Source organism: Gallus gallus, chromosome 7 (genome assembly GCF_016699485.2).
Source record: "Gallus gallus isolate bGalGal1 chromosome 7, bGalGal1.mat.broiler.GRCg7b, whole genome shotgun sequence".
In the NCBI taxonomy this organism is placed as follows: Eukaryota; Metazoa; Chordata; class Aves; order Galliformes; family Phasianidae; genus Gallus; species Gallus gallus.
Window position 1 is genome coordinate 412,531 of NC_052538.1, and position 22,178 is coordinate 434,708.

The 22,178-nt window shown below is 38.2% G+C and overlaps 1 long non-coding RNA gene across 2 annotated transcripts; it reads left to right on the forward strand.

The window, feature by feature from the left end:
• Nucleotides 1-61: 61 nt before the first annotated feature.
• On the forward strand, nucleotides 62-21,442 carry LOC124418122. 2 transcript variants are annotated; one of them, XR_006939893.1, is made up of 6 exons: nucleotides 62-818; nucleotides 6,442-6,779; nucleotides 12,385-16,880; nucleotides 17,490-17,631; nucleotides 19,979-20,010; nucleotides 21,060-21,442. It is a non-coding gene; the product is annotated as an uncharacterized LOC124418122 (long non-coding RNA). The 2 variants fall into 2 exon arrangements; XR_006939892.1 differs by lacking the exon at nucleotides 12,385-16,880.
• The last annotated feature ends 736 nt before the right edge of the window (nucleotides 21,443-22,178 follow it).

The following is a 22,178-nucleotide window of genomic DNA, read 5'->3' on the forward strand; positions in this document are numbered from 1 at the left end:
ACAACGCCTGCGCTTTCTGAGGCAGAGTTTTCTGATGGCTACGGCGCACGCGCCACTAACAGAGTTACAGCGGGTGCGTATGCGCGCCGGTGAGCAGCCGTTAGAGCGTCGCGCGCCGCAGCCGTTAGGCGCGTACGGCTGAGGTGGAGTTACCGCCGCTGCGGCTGTGAGGATGGTGGGGGCGGCTCCTCCCGGTACCGGTTTGCCGTCTGGGCAAAAGCGGGAACGTTTTTTGGAACGAGGACTGAAAAATCAGGCTTCTGAGAGCGTGAGGGGAATGAACAAGTAACAAAACAGAAACTGCAGCCCTTTCCTCTGAAACAGTGCAGCGGTGGCCCTGGAATGGAGATAGGCGGCAGAACGTAGTTGATCTTCGTGGAGATTGCAGAGCAAGCCAGGTTTTAGAGTCTTTAAATGACATGTTACAGTGACCAAAGGTGATGAGGGAATGCTTTATCATTCTGTACTGTCTTTGAAATGGTGTTGCTGCTCTAGTTTAGGAGGCAAGTTAGACATTAGGAAAGTAGCAGTGTATTTTCTTGAAGGTGACTTGGAAGCAGAACCAACAAGTTGAGACTGCTCAATCTGTGTGTTTCAAAACACACTAAGTGATAGGACTAAAAGAGTGTGGCACATCGTGGTGAGGCAGTGCTGACATCATGAGTAACACAGAAGTGCCTCATGTCCAGCCTGTGCAGTCATCAGTGAAAGAAGCGGGCTGCTGCAAAGCCACTGAGTGGAAGGGCGTGGAGAGCACCTGCACAGGATAATGTGGGGCATTGTCCAACTTCCTACCTCTTCATGCTCAAGCAAAATTGGTAAGTGTAGAGTTTGAGAGGCTATTGTAGGCAGTAGCAGATGGAGGTGTAAGAGATCTCTGGCACAGGAAATCCCATATGGATAATGTGGCAGAACTTAAGGATACAAACATATTTTCTGTTAATAGCAATCTTTTTCTGTTTTTATTTTTCCTCATTGCCTTCTTTGTAACCAAAAATCAGTTAGGTAAGTTCATCATTCTGAGCATATATAAAATAAAACTGTCTAATCACTGACACTGGAGACCTTTTTCTGACTTCAGCTCACGCTTTGCTGACAGGAAAGGAGCTCCTAAATTACTTCGTTAAAGTCCATGGAATTGCCAGAGGTGCTGTGTTCAGTAGTTCAGCTGATGTGTTCCAATTTTATGTCAGTGATGAGTGGAATTGAACTCTTTGGTGCACAGTATGTTACTACAGCATTGGACTTTATCAGGCCCCTGAGCACACTGTTCTTGCCTATCCTGGAAGTGCCAGCTCTCTATTAAGGAAAAGCTGTTTGAGAAATAGCAGTGATCTTGGAGCTCTTTGAGAAAAAGCTGGAAGAAGCTTTAGCAGAGCATCCCCAACTAGGTGTCCTAGGAAGACTGAATTGGGCCCTATACTTTCTCTTGGGATGTGTAATTCTTTCCCTGTTGCTTTCAAGGAGAGCCTCTTGATGTTTGGCTTTCACATGAGCCCCTGCTGTAGCTGTGGGGCTGTGTAGGCAGGATGTGCATTTGGACCTGGACCCTGACCCACTGACTTGTTTCCCAGCTGACCCTTGACTCACCTTGTCAGTGGAACTTGCAGGCCCTGGTTACTCTGTCTAGACTTAACCCTGACTTGGTGATGACTTATCTTCTCATTTTGACCTTGGACCTGCCTCATCACTGTGTAGTTGTCTAGTGAATTGAACTCTGTGTCAAACCTGGTGGCTGCTGCTGGGTCTGTCCTACTTGCATTGCATATATACTGTGGGATAGCATTCTTCCTGCTGAGGCCGTGACCCCTGGTCGCCCTTGTTACCATCCTCCGTTCCTCCTCCCTAACACCTGCAAGGTTGAATAAAGAGATTCTAGTAAGGGCTAAGAATATTAACACACAGAGTGAAATGTTATGGTGGAGAGAATGGAAACCATAAAACAGGTAGATTCTGCTCTTCAGTAACTAGGATTAAAGAAAAACTAGGCTGTAGCTCACACATTTTTTATGAATTTCTGCGGTATCAGGCTGGAGTAGTTGTTGCCAAAATAGGTACGAGTTTACCACAAGTTAGACAATCTCTACATGCTGTCCATTTTATTTCCTACTGAACTGCTTATCAGCTGACATACAATGCTATTGCTTCCAAGGAAAAATATACTATCTGACATGTTTTTTATTTGACAGCCAAAGTAGCTTTTGTTCTACTGTGATTCTGTTAGTGTGATGCAGAGAATATGAGCAGTGAGAGAGCAATGAATCCGTCTTGCTTCAGACATCAAGCCTGATACTAAACTCCCAGTCAAATAATTGTTATGATATCTAAGAGACAGAAACAATTTAGCTTGGCTTTAGTTTCTGAGGTGTTACTTTATTTCAGTGTGGATGCTTCTGAATGAACACTGTTTTATCAGTGATCTGATTTGTGATTTACAAGTGATGATGTATTTAGCAAAGGACATCATTTATTTATCTGTGGTTTCTGTAACTTGTTGACCCTGATGTTGTTCTTGTTCTTTTCAGTGAAGTGCTGTAGGTAATTGCTTCTTGTCCCTTGTATTACATGTAAGAGAAGTACAAGTGAGACTAGTATCATAAGGATACTTACTTGAAATGCTTTAATAAATTGGATTGCAAGTAGTTCAGCATCTTTTGATAATCTAACAATAGGAATTTTTTCTGTAAGAAAGAACTGAAGAGGGAAAATTCAAGAAAAGTACTTGAGGAAATTAATATATCAATATCTTGCTTCCAGGAAATTGTTATATAATGTGGAAAGATGTCTATCTTTTAAATGGCGATTATTTCCTAAGATAGCTCTGAAATAAGTTAGTTCAGCCTGGATTGAGTAAATCTTTTTCACTTAAACTTAATATTTGGACAGTCTGAAGGCATTCTTTCTCATGATAACATAACATCTCTGTTATAGGGAAAAGCAATTGTTTACATTGACAAGATAAAAAGGGAAAATAGACAAATGCTTCCTTGTGAGCCTATCAATGCACTTAATGGTATTCCAGAGGAGACAAGAATTATATAGTACTTACAGAGAGTAAGATTATACAGTTTGCTCATTGATTCAGTGATCTTAATTCTCTGTATTTTTAATTCCAGTATAGATATATTGCAGTGATACATCTGTCTTGCAGTTTTTGTGAAGACATCAGGGAAGGAGAGAGTTGTATAAGTGGTAGGATGATAATAGCACAATGATAGATAATGTTATCATGATTTAATATCATAAACAAATTTAGGCTGAGAAATGAAAACAAGGAGCCAAGTTGCTAAGACAAGAAGGCTCTGAAAATGTCTTCCAATAGCACCTCTTTTTAAACCTCTTTTTAAGTATCAAATTCTAAGACAGAATTTGATTTAGTTATGAAATCACTGTTATTTTCTGATCCCATAACGGGTTGGTGGATGAGCTGAGTACCTGAGGAGATCAGAAATCTTCTGATTGCCATGGAAAATAACACATGTACTTATCAGTGTGTATTAGTGGACACTGTTGAGGAATTTGAGTAAGAATTTCTTAAGATTGATGTAGGAACATTAGAGTGTTTTCCTTTGTCTCATTTTATTCCTTTCTCTCTTTTAAAATATTGTTCCTTATTTCAAAGGCTCAAGAGCCATTCCAAACTTAGACAGCTACTTATAGCTCAGTTTGTATAGAAATTTCGTGAAATCTCACAAATCCTTTTGCTGTTGACTGCACTGCAAACACTGCGCAGATCTCTATGAATTGTCTGAAACATTTGTTTAATATGTAGGATTACTGACTTCTACTACTTTATGACTCGTGTCTTATGTAATCATGCTTATTTTTGTAACACATGGATATTTTAATAATACTTACAGCTTGTGAGCAACCTCCTTTTGATGGTGCCCATGAGCTTCACTGACACTGACTGGAATTTTTGGCAGTGGTAGAAGAACAAGGATTCTGGCTCCTTAGCAGAGTTATGTAAAAAGGCAATTAGGTCATAAGAATAGTTATCAATGCAGTAGTTTGTAAGCCCATGTTTGCCATCAAGGGAAAGAGAAATAGGATACAGCTTCATAAGGAGTGAGTCCTGCTCCCCTCTCTGCTTTCAGCCGCACTGCTGCCTCCACCCTTGCATCAACATAGCTCCTTGTGGGATTGTGTGGTGGTGCAAGTTCAGCCAGCTGAGTGCTTGTGTGATCTGAACAGTCCCGAAATGAGTGAACTGAAGACACTGCAGGACTGTTGTCTAAGGGTTGGAAGGGTTCAGGGGATTATCCTTCGAATTCTAGAAGAAATACACACACCTGGATCACATATGTGTTTTGGTGTTATTGCATAGTGCATTTGGTAGTTTGTCACTCTTGTTCTTTGGAGCAATTCATTTAATCTAAGCACCTCTCAGCAATCTGCCTTCTGAGTATTTTACTTGCTCTTGTGTTACAAAGGTTGATGATTAAGTAACCCAGTAGTCAGAATACGACTTCTGTAATTATGATCCTTTTACTGTTCAGTAATAAACACAGTTAATGTTTATTAATCAAAAATTCCTCACCATGTTTCTGAGGTGGTTCAGTTGGTTGGTTCGTAAGAGTGACAAAAGTGGGTTTGAGGCGTACTTACGAATGTGGAATGTTTTAAAATTCTGATCTTAACTCACTGTGGATTCACAATCATGGAATGTGCTTTTGATAAGTCAATTTAATAAACAAGCAGATTCCTACTATGTGGTCACTCCTGAACTCACTTGCCTTCATACCCACAATAAAAGTAGCTGTGTTTAAAACTCAGTGAAGGAAAAGGTCTGCACCTTTCCTCTTCTCATACAAGTCTGTGAGGCTTTAAATCAACTTTGCTTCAGGGCTGCTGCAGCTCTATTGTTTACTGTGTGCTTGCACTGAAAATTTTGAGGAGGGTGCTGTAGGTAATTATTTTATCTCAACAGCAGCCTTGGGAAATAACCAAACATGAGAATTAATTAATACTTTTCGCTTGCTCTAAGAGGTGAGTAGTGGCTGGAGCCTAGGAAAGGATTCAGTTTGTTGCAGATAGATAGCAGTCAAGGTAGTCTTTGCATTTATTTTTCCTTAGCTTTCTTTCTACCTCACTGATTACACTTCCTACCCAGCATATTCTTTCACAAGTGAGCTGTTATGGCTCTTAAAAATGATTGGAACTGAAGAGTAGTAGGACTATTGTAGCTCTAAAGATGGCCACAAGAGAGCAAGATGGAAATGTGCTGGCTTTTCAGCGAATCCAGAGCTGCTCAAAGAAAGAATGGAAACTGAGATACAAGATGGGTAGATGGAGTCTCTAAGAGGGGAGAAAGTTGTCTGAGAGTATTTGTTTGCCTTGTTTGGAATAGTTTCCATTGTGATCCTGGGTTATTTTGTTTGTACATGTTGCAGCTTCAGAATCCGTGTGAGTAAATTCTGAGGTATGACAATGATCTCTACATTAACTTATCTGTTAAATCTATATTTTAATAGCTTACTAACCCACACCAAGCACATTCAAATTCCTGAAATCAATCATTTTTGCTTTATAATAACCCTTCTACTAATTTGATTGAGGCACTGGGATATGAAAGGAGTTAGGTTAGTTTACACAACCAGGAATCTGGTTCTTTGTACCCGAATCTATGTAAATTTGTGGTTTGTTTCCTTAGGTTAAGTATCTGGGTTATAAACTGCACAAGAAACCTTGCAAACCCTCTAATCATTCTGTTTTAAGTGTCCTATAGCTGCAAACAAAACAGGAACTCTGAGCATGTTGTGAGCTTGTAGTACAGTCAGGTTTTTTTCAGTTTTTACTTCTGATGAACTTCTAAGGCAATCAGAGAACTTCTTTGCACAAAAATTCTGTGTAGGTCAGATGCAACCAATTCTTAATTTTCTAATTTAAAGCAGATTTTCATCACTTTGACATGAAATATTTTTAGACTATTGTAAAAAAAAAAGGTAAGAACTTGCATAGCATTGGTCTATCAGTAAATATATACTCCCACCATAGAGTTTCATCTGATGATTTAAATAAAATCTGTTCATTTTGTGTTCTCTGGTATAAAATTGAGTCAGCTAGTGAATGCAAGAGCCTTTCTCCAGGCCTTATGTCACTGTAGCTGAAAACACAGTCTGACTTGTAGTTCTCATAATGTTTCATTCCTTAGCGCAGAATACCTTGTTATGCACTGCTGAGAAGTTAGTGTGAGTTGTAGTTTTACTTAGAAAAGTAGAAGAAAAAGACTTGTTTGTCATATTTGTTTTACAGACTTAATAAACTGACATGGCAGTTATTCCACATATACATTGAGTAACTGATGCACAGGTTTACTTTTAAAGTCTTCATACTTTTACGATTAGCAGTGAATGTTTAGACATTTTTTAAGCAGTGAATGTCTAGGTATCTTACATTATCAAGTGCTCTGCCTTATAACAGCAATCATTTTGTTTGCAGTATAAAGCTGGAAGTTTGGTGTCTGGAAGCTGGAAGCCCCACTTTTGGTGCAGTTAAAATGTAGGAATATGAGCAGCTTGGAACTACTTGTGGGCATCAGATACAGCTGTGCCTCCTTCACATTACCCTGGCCTGGGACATCTTGATACAAAATCAGATTACTGCCTGTGTATCTGTATAATATTAAAAGGAAAAGAACTGCACCAAACACACACCGAGTGATGAGGCAACCTGACCAGTACTCTGTTCTTTCGCAAGTTGAGCTAGGAAGCCTGGAGAAGATTAGAGAGTAAATTATGTGCTTGTTTCTATTTCCTGTTGGGAGTGCCTCTCTGTTGGTAAGTACTGTGTTTAAAATATTATGTGCAACTGGTATTTTGTTGAAGATAAAACACAGATTAGATTACTTCGGAGGATTAGACAGATCCAAGCAGTATGGTCTGAAGTTACAGAAGTAACAGGCTGCTTGTAATATTCCAGCATAGGTCTCCTAGAATCAGAAACATTGTTTCAGAAGGTAATTTGCTTCCACTGGTTGCAGTCAGTCCCCTTAACTTAGGCTCCCTCAGACATAAAATGACCCCGCACAACTGTGAACTTGAGCAAACCGAAACATGTCTCTGTAGGTTGGAGAGAGAGGGAAATGCTTAATACCTTAGTAAAGCTTTCTGAGGCGAGAGTGAAGGTAGGGCTGATTGCAGACACCCAGCTGGACTAGGATTTTACCTAGATTGATTTATTAAGTATGTTGCTCGTGAGTGCTTTTTGTCCCTTTGCTCGCTTTGTAACAAACATTTGAACTTAGTGCTTGCTGGTGAGCAGATAGGACTACTTAGACACAAAGCACAGAAAATTATATTTTTCCCAAGTTAGAGAGGAAAATGATTTGAAAAGGAAACTCTTAGGTTTCCAAATTCCTTATGCTGGATGACTTTATCAGACAGCTTGTTGAGCTTCCCTTATTTTTACACTTTTTTGTTCTTTGTTTATGAAGCCAAGAGCTTCCCGTTTGCCCATTCCCTTATTCTTCTTAAGCACTTTTTTCCCATTTGACGCTTTGGTGCAGATCAGCCTGCACGCATCCCCACAATCATGGACCCAAATAACGGAGGTCCTACTGGGGGTTTCAGCTTGAGGGTTACACTTGTTCACCACTGTTTTTGATGAATATGATGCTTAGTGCTTGAACTGCTCTAAGGGTCCATGCAACTTAAAATAATATACTGCGATAAATACAGAGAGGTAATCTAAGACATAGTTATGTAAGCTAGCAGAATAAGAAACAGAACTTTGAGGTCCTGGCTTTTCTTCATATGTGCGGTGTATGAGTGTTACTACCATGTTTAAATGTTGACTATTTTATGAAATCACAATCAGAAAACTACTTAGTACAAAAATTACATATCACTGAATGGTGAATATGTACCCATATTACTTGTATTGAAGTTATTATCGACTCTTTTAAGACATCATGCACAGCAAGTCACATTCAAAAGCCTAGGCAACTCATCTCACTAGCTGGAAAGAAAATACTCTATTTCAGTTCTTGTGGGGCAGCAGACTAAGGATTCCACAGCTAGGTGAGCTCTGACTGAAAAGTTTATAGAATAGACCTCATGAGACATTTATGTTAGAGCTTCACGGGACAAAAGCATCTTCTATTTGTCGCATTGATTTAAAACTTGAAGGTTGAAGTTCACGAGTCACGAGTTGCTGCTCTTTTCTATGCATTACTGTGACTGTCATCTTACTTAAAGCCTAAATGTCACTAAGTCTAAACTACCTCCTTCTGAAACACTGTCACTGATCATATATTCTTTCATGCTTTTACTACAACTTATGGAATAACTACTGCTGTTAGATTTAAAGACATAATGTAGTATGAAGGGTCTACCAGTATGGTGAGTTGTAACAACCTCACCTTCTAGATAGTGTAACATTACTCAGAAGACTTCCTTCTTTTCTAGAAGAGAACTGCTAGGCTGTGGGGAGCCAGCAATGTGTATGTCGGTACACACAAATGTTTGTCATTAGTTTTGTTTGTTGCCGCTACAGTTGCATGAAATGTAGTAATGTTGACCTAGTTTCTAGCATTGGCAGTACTGAATTTTGAATATGATAGTTCATCATTTGGAGCAAAAACAACCACAAGAGAGGGAGAGGCATTGCTTTGTCACTTCTGATATGTATTTTAACTGGTGGATATTTAACAAAACAGTGACAATGGCTCATTCTTAACAGCAGTAGAGATAACAAAGCTTTAAAGAGGTCTTTCTGCCAGTAAAATATATCTGCAAATGTGGTAAAGGTAACCTAGATAAATGATGTAATTATACAACATTGAATGTTAGAAAAATGCACAATTTTTAATAAGCACTCAAACCTTTATTTAATGTAAGTTACCAGTGTTTAGCACTTCTGAAATCAAGATGCTAAGGCAGCACCTGCAGAATAAGCTAAAAGCCTCTGTAAGTTATAATCTCATTGTAAGTTCAGTTTATGTTGTTAGAGCAGGCTTATAAAACCTGCTAAAAAGGGAATAATATGAGAGTTATCAGTGTAACTTCACACTCACAAGTAGTGATCCTATTTAGTGGTGAAAGTCAGTAATAGGACCTGCAAATTTAGAATAAATAAACAATCTTGGTCAAATTCTGCTTGCAGTCTTTATAGGCTGAAGATGACAGCAGGATCAGAGTCAGATCACACAGGCCTAAAGAGGGAAAATTTAAAGTGACCTAACAGTAGAAACATATGAAAGTAACTGATGCAGCTACCCTTTGGCTCAATTACAAGCAGTATGAGCAACATGTGGCTGTTTGATTCTCCCTGGACTAGAATAGAGAAAAGCAATGACAGTAAATTGTAATGGAAGAACAGAAATTCCTGGAATTATATTGGTCCAGAAGGATGGAAGTTCACTCAAAAACAGAGAAAACTGGCAAATATTTTTCATACTTAGTATCTTCTGACCTTTCTCAGATGATTACCATCTTCCCAGTAAATGCTGAAAAATTGTTATCAGGGAGATGATGATTTTCAGTCTTTAATACAGAAGTTCAAAAGTGGTATGTGGGGAATGTGGAAGCCTATTTTAGTGTGGGCTATGTATGTGCTACATAGAAATGGCTCTTAACTATAATGTATTGAAAGGAGATAACGATATTATCTTAGTCATAAAACTATTTCAGTCTACTTGTATCTGAATTACTGTACTAAATTGATACAAAGAAAATTCTGCTGCTACTGATACACAGTAATACTGTGCGGAAAAAGGTAAGTTAGAATGTAAGGTTGGACAGGTGGAGTCAGATCAAAGGTCCATCTAGGTCTATAGGCTGTCTCTGTATATGACAGCTGATGCCCAGGAAAGGATATACAAAGAGGTATAAACAAGAAAAACTGATTTGTTTCAAGTGCTGATTATACTAAGAAGGTTAGCTACATGGCAGAAATTTTTTCGTTTTTGAAATCATACTTCCTTCTTTGATGAGATGAGGTGGATTTTCCTACTGTTAACTACTGTTGGCTAATCAAGGAGGAGTCAGATGTGTGCTTTCTCAGAGTATAGAATGTATATAAAATGTGTATAAAAACTCTCTTGGCTTCTTGTCAGTTGTTACAGGTAGACAGCTGAGCATTTGAGAGGAATTTTAAAGGAAGTTTTCTTTGTTTTTAATTTGCTAGACTAGGAAAATTACAGCTTTATGGCCCAAAGGAGAAGAAAGCCACATTTTCTCTCAGTAACAATCTGCAAAAGAAGTTATATTGCAGAACTCTCTTGATAGATGTTAGAAGTGTGTATAATTGTGTTTATAATATGAAGTAAGTAGTAAATGGCAAGTAATTAATCCTCAAAATAGCTGTTGAAGACCCTACTACGTAGCTGAATAGAGGACAGTGATAAATTCGTTTGCCTCATTCTCATTGTTCATGTCAAAACGGATTATAATCTGGCATTTGGTTTATTAACATGCAGAATGCACAAGCCTCTGCTACTTCTTCTGGAGGAGTTGTCAGCAAATTCAGTCAAAATCCTCTTAATGATCCTGTTCAAAACTCCAAAAAAAAAAAATTCAAAGCATCCTCGGACATATTGGTTAGCATGGTTAAGTTGCTGCTATCTCAAAAGAAAAATCTCTCCACCTGATACTTACAAGAGGCAGCTGGACTCCACTGGTCCCTGCGGCATCTTTCCCAGTGGAAAAAGAAACCTACTCTGAGCAGCGGTGCTATAGCCTGTGACTGGCATATTGGTGAACAGAATTTAAATGATACTTTTGTCTCTGCTGTTAAATAAGTTATACTGTATTCAACGTGATTAAAGAGCACATCAGACTGATTTGGCAAATATCTTCCCAAAGGCTTCTTTTTAAAATAAACAAAACAGAATAACCAGGCCTTGCAACTACAGATTTGCTCCATTAGTTAGACAGCTATGACAGAAATTGTTAAGATATTAACAATATGTTAAAAATGGTATTAACTAGGAGAATAACATGATCATCTTAAAAATCATACTAAGATGAGATAATTAGTCTCTTTTTTTTGCAGTTAATTTTTATCTGAAATTTTTGGAGGACTTCTAATCATCTCTTAAACAAGTTCACTAAATACACTCTTACACAGGTTGTATGCTAACTGGAATGCAGGTAACTGCCCCTTTGCAGTACACAGAACAATTAAAAATATTTCTGGATGAGAAGCGAAGGCACTCTCATTCAGTTACTATGCATGTAACTTGCACTTATTTGTTTACTGCATCTTTACACAACCTTACCAGGAGGTTGCCGTGCTTATTTTCAGTCACACACTTGAAAAGACCCTTGCACGTTATGTGTGTTATCCTCTACTTTTATTTTTGCAATGAAAGCTAACACCTTGGAGAGGGAAATGTATCTTTGCTCTTTGGCTATCAGGAGCTGGGACTGCTGCATGAAAAGACATGCTGAAGGTAGTTTTTAAATCCTGCTGAGTACTTAAGCTTTCAAGCCTCGCCAATAAGCATCAAGGGTTTCTGAAGTGCGTGATCTTTCATCTTCATTGTTTTCATAAATAGATTTCTACCAGATCAGTTTTCAGACTAATCAAAACCTGAAATCACAGATGTTTTCATGACTGTTGTGGGAATACAAGGAGCGCAGTCTTGAAAGTCTTGCTTTTCCCATTGGCTTAAATGGAACTTTGAGGTAGTGTGTCAGTGAGTTGAGAGAGAGAAGTTTGTGTGTGTGTATATAAACATACTGTATTAGATAATTATCCTAGATATTCCACTAATTCTATCAATAAAATTTCTTTATATTGCAGAATTCTATGTTGCATATATATGTATGTCACCAAATAAGGAGACTGTATTTAAACTCTAAAAAATCAATTCCAAGTTATGTTGACCCTAGGTATGAGTGAATCAAAGAAAGATAAAATTAAGTGCACACAGAAGCTTAAGAATTGTTAGTGAAAAGGAAATATGAAAATGTAAAACATTGGCAAGGACTGAATTAACTTTGAGGAAAACAGATTGAGAGATGAGAACTGTGTAGTAAAATCACATGCTAAGAAGACTCTTTAGAAAGTGGAGATGACTATATAATACAGGTGCTGAATCTGTGAAACAGTGTTTCCACTTACATAGATTTAGATTCATCTGGATTTCTGGTTAGGTTCAAGTGTAAATCACTAGGATTCAGTGGAAAAGTGATCACATGTTTGTGCAAGGTCTTCTGTAGAAACCCAGTTTCAGAATTAAGTTTGAACATGATCAGATTACGTTGATACATCATGTTTAAATAGCATATCTAATGTCAGTTATTTGGAAAATATTGTATGGGCAGTGGAATACATTAGAATAATTGGTGTCCAGTGTAGGTGACAAGGTCAAACAACCTAGATAAACTCATTTCAGGATGAAGTGACAGTACTAAAGTAAGGAATATCTGTTTCCAGGATGAAGAACTGAGAAGATACTCGTGGGAGGAGTCTGCCTTTCTTAGCGAACCAACATTTTTTTAAGAAATTAACAATCAATTAGAAGTTTCAGAAGGAAGCTGGATGCTGCTAAATTCTTTTTTAAAAAGTGAGGGAAAATAGGAGGATTAAAAATAATTTTATATCTTAATAGATGCTGTTCTTACTCCTCTTTAATCTGCCTTGCATAGTGGTGACACTTTTCTTGCAGGCTTCATTTCCTGAGGATGTCAGATCCTATTTTGAAAAGGATTCTTAAACTGTCATGGACACCTCAGCTAATGATTTTTTTCTAGTTTGTGGAAATCATTAAAAGCCAAAATCAGGTGCAATTAAGCATTAATAGAAATGAAGCACGAAAGTGAGCAGTTTCCACATCACACATAATGAATCAGACCTGAATGTGCCTCTAACATCTCTTCAGTTTACTATTTTATTTTAGGCACTACTACTCCATTCCAGTACCACACAATCTATTCCAATTTATCTTGACATTTAGAGTTATTCAAGCTGCATTTGGACTTTCAAAACTGAAGGTAGAACACATGGCTGTGTTATGTCCTGAGCTGATGAGGAAGCTGAAGATTTATCTTCAGTTACTGAGTGATTCCTTTTCTAGCCATTACATCACTGCAACTGTTTCATATGCGCATGCTGAGAACAAAGCTGGGGATATTGGTGGGAAAGATTTGTTGTACTAATACACAGATAGGGAAGTGATTTGGGGGAGTGAAGGGAGGAGAAGATTTGTAGCATTCAGCCCCTTCCCAGCAGTGTTTCTAATGACAGGTTGCGCCACCTATTCTGCCCAAATATCTGGCAGTACACAGAACAGCAATGAGGAAATACTTGCTGGGCAACTGGCAAGATAACCAATAACAGTGTTGACATTAATTATGTTTCTGATTTCATGCCTCATTGGTACGATGTGATTGATGTGTGGGAGAAACTATTTACAGTCATATTAGGACTGAAAAGTTGTAGATTGTGACATGCAAAATTGGATGGCTACCTCTTTTACATTTAACTAAATAACACAAATAGGACCTCTGAACAGTAGAGAAGTAATTGCAAACTGGAAATATTTGTGTTGCACATAGTGGGTGAAATGCCACGGGAATTCTAAGTTTAAAATGCTGGCTTTAAGAGACTAATTTTATGAGCACTAACAGCATTTTTTGTCATAGTGTGCAGTAGGATAACAGTAACCGTATATCATGCTTCAGAGTATAAGGATTTTTAAACCATTAAGCATTGTTCTGCATTGGTATGTGCAGATGCAACAGTGCATTGCACATCTGGCTCTGCTGAGATCTGCTTGTACAACACTGGCTATTGGTCAGACACTTGGATTGAATGTGATAGATTTTATGACGCAGCACCAATTTTTCCTTTTAAGAAGTCAACAACAAAATGGTGCAGAGTCCTATGCTATTCCTGAGTACCGGTAGTTATCAAGAACTAGAAGTAAAACAATTTCACGAATGCCAGTATTGTCTGACTTGTCGCCTTGCATGCAAAGACAGGCAGTTGGCAATGCCTTTTCAGTTAACTTTTCAGTTATCAGGTTCTGTTCTATGCTCTTTTCTATACTATTTAGAATAATTAAAAATACCTTGATTCAAGTTAAGTTCTTTGCATTTCCATTTTAATATTAGCATACTCTTCTTTTTTCTCAAGTGTTTGTTACTGTTTGTATTGAGAGATAACAAAAGGAAATTTTGCTTAGACACTAATGTGATCCATTTTAAATTACTTTCTAACTAGTTCATCCTCAGAAATAAGACTTAATCATCTAACTGTAGCCAATAAATAAGTCTTTTTTGCAAGTGTTTATTATACATCTCTCAATTTCTGATCAACAGAATAGGTGGCAGTTGTTTTGGAATTGTACTTCCTGCCTGGAAAAATGATTTTGCAGCATTTCATTATTTAAGTCTTGACAGAAAATAGTGTGTGCTTGAATCAAATACTTCTTACTGCTCATGAAACAGCTTGTGTACAGTTCAGTACTGGACTAAGTATTTTTCTTAAATTCAGCAGCTAAAGCAAATAGGCTGAGAATATTTTGTTGTTGTTGTTCCGTGTGTTAATATTATTTTATGTTAGACCATACTTTCAGTCCTTCAAACTTGAAAATAGTTAAGCATGCTTTCTGCTTAACTTTGGTGCTATTGCTTTATTTATTTCCTTATTGTTTTGTTGTGAATTGAAACCTCACCTCTGAATATTTTTAAAAACCATAATCTAGCTGTGCATCAGTATGAAGCAATCCCCATTTCCTGTCCGAAATTATTGCATGGTACTGCTGTGCACTGTGAAACAGCTGCAACATCCGGACTGAAAATTTTGTATGAGAGGAGAAAGTGGAGTAATTAGTCCTGCATTCTGCCCTTGAGTTCCCTGCACACTCTACAGCTTTACTTGGAAAAAGCAGTCCTCAAACAGGAAGGATTGCTATTTTGAGGAAATTTCCTGGGCTACCCTGACAAGTTCAGAGTGTGCATTGTGAAAGCTCTTACTATGATGAGGCTGTCAAGCTTTTGACAGATACCAGCTTTCCTGCAGGGAGACAGATTTGATGAAAGTGTGGAGTGCCTTCCCTCCCCGCACGTGTGTGGGAAGGGCATTTATCATTGCTTTGTCTGAGACACAAATGGCACTGTTGACTTTTAGTTTTCTGAGGTGGTTGGCCCCTGTTTCAGAAGGCACATTGCGTATCTCAGAACAAATAAAAATCTGTGTCATGGAGTAGGTCACTGACCTTTTCTCTTTCTGTAACTACTTCATCCACAGTTGTTGATCTCACTCTGATTACTTGTGGTTCTCAGGGTACAAAATAGACAACCTTTCACTCCAGTTGCTGTTAGTTAATGTTTTCTGGATTATTTTGGCAGGAATGCTTGTGCAGCTGCTTCTGTTTTTTTTTTTTTAATCACAGAGCATCACTGGGGACTGAAATCCTTGTTCTGATGATGGAATATTTTTAGCCTATACTGGTGGAACTCCTAAAATCCCTGTGCTAGTGCCTCTTATCCTATAGAATTTAGATAAGACAACCATCAAACTGTTCATTACATGGCTGTGCTACCTGCTAACGCTTTACAATCTCCTAAACAAGATGGGGTTTTCTGAAGTTTGTCATGCGGTGTCATCACCCTTCCCTTTTATTCTCATCACATTGCCACTGCTCTTAATATATTAATTTTGCAAAAAATAATTTCTCCTAGTTATGCCTCATTAGCAGAATAAAAACAATTCTGGGCTGTCAATAGGAATGAAGATGAAACAGGAACACATGCAGGAGATACTTTGCAACTGGAAACACTAATTCATTCCTCAGATAAGATAAAAGAAGATGCAGATGAGGACAGTCAAGCAGTGGAGCAACTTTTCTAGAGAAGTTTTGTAGTCTTGAATCTTAGAGGTTTTCAGGACCAGCCTGGATAAAGTTCTGATTAATCTGTTCTCATAGCTGACTTTGCTTGGAGCAGATTAAACAAGAGACCTTCTGAGGTCTCTTCCAACCCAAATTATCCTGTTATTCAAACCTGTGAATTCAAGAAAAGCTTAAAGGTATCTAGTGCAAGGCTGGTAAATCCTGCCACAATCTGGCCTGCTTTTTACCTGCATCCTCCTCCTTTCTTTGATTGCCCTTCTTTCTAGTCAGACTGCTTCCATCTCCTTTGTCTGTGAGTTGTCCCATGTTTGCATGGAGTGCTGTCTAAAAGAGAATGACAGAATGACTGAAGTTGTAAAGGACCTCTGTGTCTGAATCTTGTCCACCCCTTCTGCTCAAGCAGGGCTACCTAGAGCAGGTTGCCCAGGAGCATGTCCAGGCATGTTTTTGAAGGAGAGAGACTCTACAGTGTTTCTGGGCAACCTGTGCCATTGCTCTGTCACCCTCACAATACAAGAAGTATTTTGTAATGTTCAGATAGAACCTCCTGTGTCTCAGTCTGTGTTCACAGCCTCCTGTCCTGTCAATCTGCGCCACTGAAAAGAGTCTGACTCTACTCTTTTTGTGCTCTTCCTTCAGGTATTCACGGACATTGCTGAGTTCTCCCTTAGCCTTCTCTTCTCCCCACAGAACAGTCCTAGCTCCTTCAGCCTTTTCTCATAGGAGAGGTGCTACAGTCCCTTTGTAAGCTTTGTGACCTTTTGTTGGATTTTCTCCAGTATGTCTATGTCTCTCTAGTTCTAAGGAGCCCAGAAGTAGACTCAGCACTCCAGGTGTGGCTTTGCCAGTGCTGAGAGGATCACCTCCCTTGAGCTGTTGGTAATACTTGAGCTGCTGTAGCCCAAGGTATCATTAACATTCTTACTGATGAGAGCAAGTTGCTGGCTCATGTGTAACTTGGTTTCCACAGGTCTTTTCTGCCTGGTTGCTTTCCAATGGAGTGGCCCCCGGCATATATTTGTGCATAGAGTTGTTCCTTCCCAGATGCAGGACTTGGGCTTCTTGTTGAATTTCAGTGAGTTCCCATCAGCCCATTTCTCAGAACCCTCTCAGCTTGTTTCTCAAATGAGTTCCTGTCAGTCTATTTCTCAAAATGCATTTCTCACATCTGATGACCTGCCCTACACTCCAGTACAAAGATCATACTGATGAGTTCTCCCCAAGACTGTTCACAAATTTTCACAAGGTTATCCTGGGGAGAGAAGTGAACAGGGACAACATGTACCACACTATATTTTCAGGAAGTTTTGCTGTTTCTTTTTATGTATTCATATGCTGAGGTTAATTTCCTTGCCTTTTTCATGCTAATAATACTGTATGTGATCGGTTAACCTGTTTTCCCAATTTCTATGCTTTTTTTTTCATTGCTTCTGATAGAATAGCCTTTTTGACCTGCCCAGTCAAGCCAATATCAGCCTCTTAATCTGGCCATGCTATAATCCCTGTGTTTAACACTTTAAATAAATGAATCACATCTTGTATTTCATACTTTAATTACGATAATTCCACTTTCTCTCCTGTCTCTTTCATTCAGTAGATATGCATTGTTTGCTCCTGCACCTGCTCTCTTTTCTGCACGCTCACTCTTCAAGTCATTTTACTTGATCCTACGTTTCTCATTCAGACTGGTCACCAAAAACCTGTATCAAATCAGAAAGCAGATAAGCACACTGAAAAGACACGTTGTGAAGAGGCAGCTCTGAAGACCTTCAAGGGAGGTGCCCTGAGGAGAATCCCGTACTGTGGACAGAGCACACGTGTTTTAGGTATGAAAATGACTTTTCCTCCCAAGGAACTAATTATGGCTCGTGAATTCTGCTAATAGCACACTCTCCTCTGGGATTTTAAAAGTCCTCAGTATCCTGCTATAGGAATCTGCAACAGGAACCCAGTGGCTGTCGCGAGAGCAGGAGCTCAGCTGAGTTTTGACTCCTGAATTTCTCATTTGTGGCATAGTAGATCTGTAAACTGAACTACGCACTTTCCCCATCTAAAAAATTCTCAACAAATAGCCAAATACAATTAACTCTGAGAATTGACCTCTTTTTCATGAACTCTGTTTTTTCATGTCACAACTAATAGAATACTGGGTGCTAAGCCTCAGCTGTTGTTTCACTCAGTTAATTGAGTGTAATTGGCTTATAATGGCCCTTGTTCTAACATCAGTCAGGGCACAATAACACCACTGTTCTATGCTCCCTGTTCCATGGCCTTTCTGTAGAATCAGACTGTGTGCAATATGCATGTGATGAAAGTAATGATAATATTCTTTGAATGTTGCCTCTCTTTTTATGTTTTCAGAATACTTAACTGACATTGATGAATTTAACCTCTTAGTGACCCACTAATTATAACACAGTTAGTAATTGTCATTTTGCAAATGAGGTAATTGGACCTTATAAACTAAACATGACTGTATATGACAGCAGTCTGAATTTACTATGTAGGATACTATTCATCTGCAAATTTTAAAAGATTGCTGAATTATCTCATTTTTCACAGCACGGGACATTAAGGCAAAATATGACCTTGATTAGGAATACACAAAAGTCCTGTAATAAAAACAAAAATAGACTCTAACCAGTGGATTGTCACACTGCTATCAAACTGCTGACAAAGCATAAAGAAAAATGGGACATGCTACTGCATGTTCCTCCTGGAGTTCATAGCACTTGCACTATTAGTTGAGTATGAGTACCAGTAGGTGTGCTGCTTAAAGCTTGGCAAGGACAAAGCATCTTAGCATATACCCCATTTCCTATGTGGACTGTGTAGCTTTTGCTGAGCTCTGCTACCATAACTGGATTTTAGATACTGCAGTACAGGTGCACCCTGCATTAGTCAAAAAGCCAGAGAGGATGGATTCAACCTACTGATTAGCAAGGTACTATACTGTCCTTCTTTGGTATCAGTAAGGAGAGAGCAAGCAGTCCGATCCGATTTTCATTTAAGGCATGCAAATGGGCATTTTTTCTTTTTTCATATTCAGATGTAAATATCCAGATCTAATGTCACTTTGTGAAATTTCTTGAGCTGTATTATATGTGGTGCTCTCAAATATTAGAGATTGCATTCATTTGTGTTCAGAGATACAGCCCATGTTTATTTTTTAAGTTATTTGATATTTTATTTTGCTAAACAATTGTATCAGCTGCAGGCAGATGTTCTGGTTCTGTCCTCTCCCCTAGCTCCTTGGGCTCCCCATCCCTTGCTGATAGTGCCATAGGAGAAACTGAAATGCCCTTGGATCTATGTAAGCACTGTTCAGCAAGGACTGACGCATTGCTGTGTTATCAAGATTATTCTCATCCTAAATTCACAACACAGCAGGAAATCAGCTACTAGGAAGAAAATTAACTCTATCCCAGCTGAGACAGGAAAATAGCTTAGTAAGCTATTATTTGTGTTTGAAAAAGTATTTATCAGATTTTCCTGTAGATATATGATAAAAGATAATCACTTTACACACACACCACTTACAGCAGAGATTCTAATCTGACAATCAGTCCGGCATGTCATTAGCTTTAGCTGATAAATAGATGTGTATATATGATTTTCTTGAATCAAACATTAGCTGAATACCAAGAGTAATCATAGGAGAAAATAGGTAGAGAACAAAGTAGACTGCAGTAATAGAATTTTTTGAATTCTTTCTGTAAGAATAGGCTGTATTTGCCAAAAAGGAGTAAGCCTAGCCTTTACTGTGAGTTTGGCCTTTTATCTTCCAAGTGCTTTCCAAACATTTATTAATTATCTTTACAACATTACATGAGAGTGATAGATAAATACCACTGTGTTTATGAGAAACTGAGACATTAAGGTGGAGTCATTTGTTCGCAGCCACATGGTGAGTCAGTGATGAATTTGAGATCAGAATCCAGAATTACCTGGCACCCAGCCTCTCTGTCACTGGATTCAGCCTCTTTCTCAGTCTTGTCTTCCTTTGTGCCAAAGCTTTATTGTTTTCCTTTGCTTTCTTCCCATTTGCCTTTTACTTCTCCCAGGCCATACATCCACATTGGGATGTATGTCTTGGGAAGTACTGTCTTGGATTTTATTTTTTTCCTCATCAGTTCCTGCTTTAGTAAATGGCTGGTCTTCTTGTTCTTTTAGGTGCTGTCTTTGGTCTCTGCATTTTAGAGAAGGTAATAAGCCTAATTGAATGTATCTTTCATTTGTTAATTTGATATATCAGGACATAATTATTTATATTTTACTAATTAAATGCCAGGATGTAACAAAACTTAATCACAAGAATGAATCTCATGTCTTGAATTAGTTAATGAAATACTTGTTTATTTGGCTTCCTTTAAACATCTAAGTCTAGGTATCTGCTTAAAATCTCAAGAAATGTAACAGCTTTATTCTGAACAATGATTCCCAAAACTCATGCATTTAATTCCATGCATTTAATTAACTAGAAAGCAATAGTTGTGAAGACAGACGTATTCCCCTGCCCACTTTGAAACGATTCTCTCCATCCTGATAAGTAACTCCTGCCTTGTAACAGCACAAGATCATGTGTTTTAGAGTCCATATTTTCTCCCCGCATTTTTCCTTCTTAAAATAAAACAGGACAAGTTCCTTATTATGGCTCCATCCAAGGTTCTGATGGCTCCAAGCAGTCATCCTGGAGGAAGTTACATATGTCCAAACTCAGTAGGTCCAAACTAAAGATTTAATGTGTCTCCAGCAGCCCTAGTAAGGTCTGTGGCGAGTAAGGGTTTGAACTATTTTTCTAAATATAGACATTTAGACATCTGCCATGCAGTTAATTCTCCAGAAGCGTACAGATTTCTTATAGAACGTATTGTGTATTTGCCATTTTGGTGTTTCAGACACACAGGTGTGTCTCAAACTAAGTGCCTATGTTTAGGTAGCTTAATTTGGGCCTACATAGCATGTAGTCACTTCTGTTTTTCAGCTAAATTAATTGCCATTTTTAAACTTGTGATGTAAAACAGCATAAGCAAAATAGTTGTTTTGCAATGGGAGGTATGAAATTTATTGCTGACAATAAGAATGTGATCAAAACAGAAAGACCACAGAAGAAAGGAATTCACAAACAAAAAACCTATGCTTCTCAGGATGGATGTAAATACTGTGTAAATAGACATTAAACTTAGAGGTTTAATTGTGTCAATGTTTTCTTCAGTAATTATACGTTACATCAACTCTTCTATTTGTTCACAAGGTTAACTACATCACAACAGCGCTTCTGACCATGTCTGACATCCAGGGTTGCATATTCACTTAAGAAACATCCTCTGCCTGTTTATGCTGTGGAATTTCCCAACCACTTTGTTATGACTTTGTTGTGAACTCATCCATAAAACACTTGGAAGCACGTGCATAATAAATACTTGACTATTTCTACTGAATGCAGTAATGGACAATTACATGTTTTTGTAGGACAGAAGACTTTATTAGGGAGCAGCTTGTAGTTAAAAGACTACTTACTTGAAATCTACCTTGAAAAGCAACTTAAGCCAGTCTTTGATGCAGTGAAGCATGAGTCCCGCCTCAGCTGCAATTGAAGCAAGAAAAAAAAATCAATAAACCATTTTTAAGAGACAATTTGTAATTCACTGGTCCTGCTGTTGTTTTACTTTTCTATGTGCAAACCCATGCAGTGTAGCTGGTGAATACAGCTAATAAACAACTGCCCTTCACAATATCAGAAATATCTAGACATCATTATATTGTTTTCTTCTCACTGTTTGAAAATATTTGATCTTCTTTTCCACTACAAGTACCGTAGGAAAGGAGTCTTGCTAATTCATGCTTGACTTTCTTGCCAGGCTATATATATATTTAGACCCCCCCCCCCCCCCCCAGTGCTACCGACTTTCCAGATCAGTTCCCTTAGGTGATTCGTCTACTGATGTGCAAAATCTTCAGGATCTGATTCTGTTTATTATTACATTAGCTTAAGCTTGGTTTAAATGGAATTGACTTGTAAGTACTGAATATAGATTTATTTTTATGAGCAGTTTGTCTATAAGATCTAGCTATTTAGAACCCTTCTCTCAAAATTAAATCAACAGTGCTTTTTCAAACAAACAGAATAAATTTTTGACCACTTCTTCCTTACATATACTGTTGCTACTTGGTGGATCTGTAATGGGATTATTTAAACTTCCTCCAGAAGAGTGGTTCACTGCCTGCAGTTTGAGAAATTTAACATTTGAGATGGTAAAATTTCTGTGATTATAGAATAATTTAAGTTGGAAGGAACTCTGGAGGTCGTCTACCCAACTTCCTGTTCAAAGCAGGTCCCGGGGCAGTCCATATTGTGTATTGAACACCTTCA